This window comes from Physcomitrium patens, chromosome 7, assembly GCF_059467195.1.
Source record: "Physcomitrium patens ecotype Gransden chromosome 7, ASM5946719v1, whole genome shotgun sequence".
In the NCBI taxonomy this organism is placed as follows: Eukaryota; Viridiplantae; Streptophyta; class Bryopsida; order Funariales; family Funariaceae; genus Physcomitrium; species Physcomitrium patens.
Window position 1 is genome coordinate 5,692,111 of NC_143416.1, and position 6,186 is coordinate 5,698,296.

The following is a 6,186-nucleotide window of genomic DNA, read 5'->3' on the forward strand; positions in this document are numbered from 1 at the left end:
AACTATTACAGTGATGGCACCTTAATTAACTTCTATAACTCCTATATACTTTCCCCTGATTCTCTAGATTCTAACTGTAATTCTATAATTAACTACTTTTAAGAACTAAATCACTCATCCGTCCTCCTGAATTTCCTATTATATGGACTATTAATATATTTTACCAATATCTTTCAAAAACGAATTAATATCTATTCTACATAGCCCCACTCTTATTTGTGCAGCGTCCTCGCAAATACTCAATTGATACCTATCTAAAAATTATCTAACAAAACTCTACAAACATTGCAATCCCTCTGACCTATCTAATTATTCAATTGCCATAGTGTCTATTATTGGTTCCATCGATTCGGGTTCCAACTGCAAATCTTCGTCCTCTTCCAATCCTTCCATCGGCTCTTGCCTCAACTGAGCTGAAAGGTCTTCATTGTACTCGCCCAGTTCACAGACTTGAGCTTCCAATTTCAAGATTTGGATATCCCGAAGTTCTAATTGTTGTTGCTATTGACTCATCTATTCTGGAATATCTTCAATCGATACTAGTGATTGGCTCCTCACTGTTAACTCTTAACTAGAACTGTTATTCTCAAAAACACAAGAAATATAAGAAAATGGCACTCCAGCCAACTCAAAACAACACCACAAAATGATCTGTCCCACTCCTATTCTTTTACGACTTGGTGATAATGACAATATGTTACCCATACTGTCCGTGAAAGGTAATGGGAAGTAATCTTTCTTGGTGGCCACATTAAGTTTCTGGAAATCCTGACATATCTTGATTTTTCCATTCTTCTTTGGTACCATCATGATTGACGACACCCATGCACTATGCGGAACACGATAAATAAAATCCACGTCTAGAAGTTTATCCAATTCCTCTTTCACTAAAAGGAAATATTTTGGGTTAAGCCGGTATTGTCTTTGACGAATAGGCATAACACCCTCCTCCAAAATAATCTGGTGTTCACACACGTCAATTGGAATCTCTTTCAAATCCACATACAACTACGCAAAGGCAAATTTGTGATGGACAAAAAATTATTTCCAAGCATCTAATTCTGTACATATAATTTTGGCATATATTTTAATTAGCTGTGGCATTTTGTTGGTGCCCAGGTTAATGGATTGACATACAAGGTCTTCAACAATCGCTGATTTAATTATCTTATCTTGATCTGAATATCTTGTATTATTCAACATATGAGAACCACCCAAATCTGGTTCCAATATGTTGACTCTATTGACTGCGGAATTATTTATTCATTTGGCAATAGCATGATCCGAATTAGTCGCATCCTCCTGATGCAGTAAATATTCACCGAGACCTCCACATTGGTAGACTCCTACCTTTGCTATTGAAGTATTTTGTCCTATCCCAAATTGCGGTAAACCTATAGCATCATCATCTACCTCAATCGATTGACTCTTGATTTCCGATGTAAATTCTGATTCTGGTAATTGAAATTCTCTATGATATTGTACTGGATACATCTCTAGAACAATCTGGTCCCAGCCTTTTCCAATTGTCAATGTGCTTCGGTCCCAATCGTTCTTAGCTTTGGCTTGATAAAGCCAAGGTCTGCCCAATAAAATGGAATACGATAACGTAGAACTTTGTAATCGGAATACAATATAATCAATTTTGTATGTCAATCTCGTGATTACAGTGACAATATTTTGTAAGATTTCCATTAGCTTTACCCAACTATGATCTGCCATTCGCAAGACCAATGTCGTAGGTAGCAATTACTTTAGATCCAAGTCCTCTATTGTATCCACGTTCATTAAATTCATACTGGAGCCACCATCGACTTGTACCCCTAGAATTAAAATACCATCGATTGATACATCGATTGTTGGTACTCCCGGATCTAGGTTTAAGCTAACTTCATGAATTTCTTTAGTGCAAGATCTTTGTCATGTTAGCACTGAATTCAATATAGATCGACATTCTGAAGCTAGAGCCAAAAGTTGCTTCATTATAATGGAAGGCTGAATAACATCCAAATCCTTCAAAATGTCGTAGGGTTCCATATTGAGAAATTTCCAATGCTCTTTTACATTTCATTGGTTTCAATTTTACTCCGTTTGGCAGCAATTCCTTCCTGGCGATTAGAATTGTTGCTGGTAACTTTGCCAACTTTTCTACCACTAAAGGTTCCTTTAATGCATAAGATCTTTTATTGGACTGTACAAGTATTGGTACTTGGTCAGTTGGGATCATTCTTGATGGTCCCGACAAATTGGCATGTAGAATCGAATTAGGTTCCTCAGTCTGTTGAGGTCTCAATATTGAGATACGTCCCAATACTGATATTGGTTCATTTAGCCCCATGGACAGTGCTACTTGCTCTCTTGCGATTGGTTCATCCAGGTCCTGAATTAGATTCTTGTCTTTTTGTTGGCCTCTGATAAGCACTATGTTCACCACCTCGACACGATGTACTGGTGAGTCTCGTTGAATAGGGCCTTTGTCCTTTGTCGGTTCGCTTGTTTACATTTACTAGTCCTGGTTATTATAATTAAAGGATGCATTGCACTGCTGATAAGTGTGACCAGACTGCTTATAATTTCCACATATTGGAGCATGGTCATCACTAGCCCTTGGATTATGACATTCTTTTGTATAATGTCCGATTTTTTTGCAACGATAGCAACGAAGTGGTCTCTTGCCAGCTCCTTCAGGGATATTGGGTATCTCTATTGGTATATAACGGCTAGGTCTGTTCCATGTTGGATGAGTAAAGGATCCTGATTGACCCATTGTTATTATAGACTCTGGCATTGGCTTCGTCATGGGTAGATATTGATGGTATCCTAGTTGGTTCATCATCAATCCGTGAGTATTGGATACACCTTCTTGGTGAAATTCAGAGTTTAAGAAATTAGAATAATTCATGTTTTGTTTATTCGCTCGATTTCCATTCCAACCAAATCTATTATTTTTTTGTACTTGATTGACATCCCACAAAGTTGGTTGAGTCATTATCTGGTTATTGAATTATTGTTGCTTCCGTAAATTCTAACAGTTGGTGGTAATATGCTTGCCCCCACAAAAGGTACATTGTACAGTCATTTGGGGTAGTGAAGGACATTCTGTTACTAAATGACCTTGCCCCTTATAATTGTTGCACCAGGCATTGGGACGCATATTGGTTGGTTCATACTTTTTTTCTTTATCCTTGGCCAGATTCACAGCCAATTCATCTATTTTTTTTCGTCAATATTAACAACAATGATTCATTGGGATCCCTTTATACCAATGCATTTGGCAATTCCTTCGTAGGTATTAGTTTTTGATATGCAAAATAAGGCGCATATGGTTGTGATGATGATGGTGGTACAGCTTGCAATGAAACGACATCTACTATTCACTGTGGAATTGTACCATAATTATTCCTTCTTAGATAACTTTTCGATGCGTCATTCCAATTTGTCATTTGATAACCTCTTTGAGATGGAATCATTGTGGCTCCAATTGTTAAGTTCTGGTCATAGTGACATTCCTCCCATACTTTTGCTTGCTCAAGAGATAATGTAATAGTGGCTGATTGGGCCTCTTTTACAAACATCTTCAATTCTGGTGGGTGTAGTCCATTAACTAATATGGACAATACAAGCGATTCTTTCATTTGGTTATTTGGCCATTTTCGAAGTATATCTGCTACGTGACTATAATATGACTGTATCGCTTCTCCTAGTACTATTCTGCTGTTCATTAATTTTTCTCTAAGACGTTCTTCAAAACCAATTGGTCGAAAATGGACTAAAAATGTATTTTTTAATGCCTCCCAATTGATAAATTGTCCCACAGGTTGGCAGTTATACTAGTCAAACGCTGTGTCTTTCAATGTCGCTGGCAGCCATCTCAGCCAAATGTCTGTTGTTCTTCTATTAATGGCGACATATGCTGTAAGAAACTGAGATAAATGTTGATCGGGATCCGCACTCGAAAATCTCTGAAAAGTAGGTAGTGGCACGACACTAGTCGTACGATCGCCTACTATATCCATTTGTACTGCAATCGGAATGGCTGATCGTCTTGACGCCATTGAATTTCTTGTTCTACTAAACTCCGTTTTAAAATAATCTCTGCTTTTTCTTATTCTAATTTTTGAGCTCTCAGTGCTCCTCGATTTACTGTTATTTTTTGCAATTAGTTTTATTAGTTGAATTGCAAGTAAAAATATCAGATTTTGAAATATAATATAGTTATCTTTATTGGCGAAAAATTTGAGCTAATCTGAAGAGCCAGTATTACTTATTTCAGGGATACCCCCTATTGAAAAAATACCCAATGGAGTACCAAATTCTTCTACGCCTCCTTCTCTTTCAATTAACGGCCTCAAGATTTCCACTGAAATGTTAATAAAATTTCTCACTTGTATTTTTGGTAATTTTTCTTATGGTACATATGACTGCAAAATTAACAGTCTGTTCGGTTCTTGATATGTTCAGATCTGCTGACAACATTGCAACCATGGATTAATCTAATTATGTCGATGCTTCTTTTTAAGATTACGTTCTTGCTCCTCTCTAAGCAAGTTCCTTCATTGCGCTCTTCCCTGTCTTTTTCTCAATTGATTTATTTTCCTCAATGCAATACTCTCGTTCTTATTAACCATAATCTTGCTTCAAACACTACTAAAATCATCTTCCATTGCCAATTTTTTCACAAGTTTGGTAATTAATTCCTAACATTCAAAGCTATTATCACTCCCTGGCAGCGGTGCCAAAATGTGATTGCTTGTTTTACTTATTCAAAATTAATCTAATGGGAATAAACTCGTATAGGGGGATTTGAACATAAGAAATGACTAGTTGCTTAAGCGTTCATGTTATGGTCATACAATCAATTACTTCCTGAATGTATCGTCTCTATTTCCAATATCTGAAGACACAAGGAAACTATAATCTCCTCCTTCACCTTATCGATCTCTTCCTCACAATAATTCAGTCATACCAATAACTGCTATTTCCACCAATATATTCACCCTCATAAACTCCAACTATAATATTGTGCCCTCACAGCTTTCAGCACATAATTACCCTCATTCCAATCACTGGAATTCTTCACACAGAACTGCCATTCACATTATGGTGTTTTACACAAACAGAGATTCATTCTCTCTGCTGAACTACAATCAGATTTCAGCATTCAATCTTTCTTCTTCTCGAATAATATCAATCACATTTCCATTCCATAATTCACTTCACAATATTCAGAAACTCTCAATCTTCTTATTCAAAGAAAATAACAAACAAAAGAAAAGAGGTAGCACCAAGCTTACTCCGGCTAACAACTATTACAGTGATGGCACCTTAATTAACTTCTATAACTCCTATATACTTTCCCCTGATTTTCTAGATTCTAACTGTAATTCTGTAATTAACTGCTTTTAAGAACTAAATCACTCATCCATCCTCCTGAATTTCCTATTATATAGACTATTAATATATTTTACCAATATCTTTCAAAAACAAATTAATATCTATTCTACAATAGACTTGGATCAAGTTTTGGATTGTGTAATTGCTTGATTTTTTTTTTTTTTTTTTCATTTGTTTTATGTTTGGTCTTCTTTTGTTATTGTTATTTTTTTCTTTTACTTTATACCACTAATTACAAGCCACTCTAAATTGAGGCCATTTTATAATTTGGATTGAAGGATGAAATTCACATTCAGAGAGTGGCATAATAAGAATTTATAAGCAACAAAGTTATTAAAGAAATTTGAAAGGCAACATTTTTTATTATCAAAAGTGAAAAAATTAAGATTTGAGCTAAAAAAATTGAATTATTTTTTCAAATTGCTACTAGAGAATTACAAAAAAAATTAAAATTACTTCTTGAAAATAAAGAAAAAGATGAAGGATTGACAATAAAGTACAAAAATATTGAAGATATTGTGGATTTGCTTATAAAATTTAAAAAAAAAAGATAAAGATTAGGGTTAACATTCTAAGAGTAGTACAAACACCTAAAATTCAAGCATATACAATAAGATTAACAATACTCATTGCTCAATCTCTAGTATCTATACTAAAAAAAGAAGATATGGAAGTTGAAGAAATTATATATAGCATGGAAGATCTTCAAATCAAACTCAGGGCTTAAAGAGAAGACTTCTATATAATAATTTTATGGCTATTTTTAGATAAAAATACATATAAAGATATATT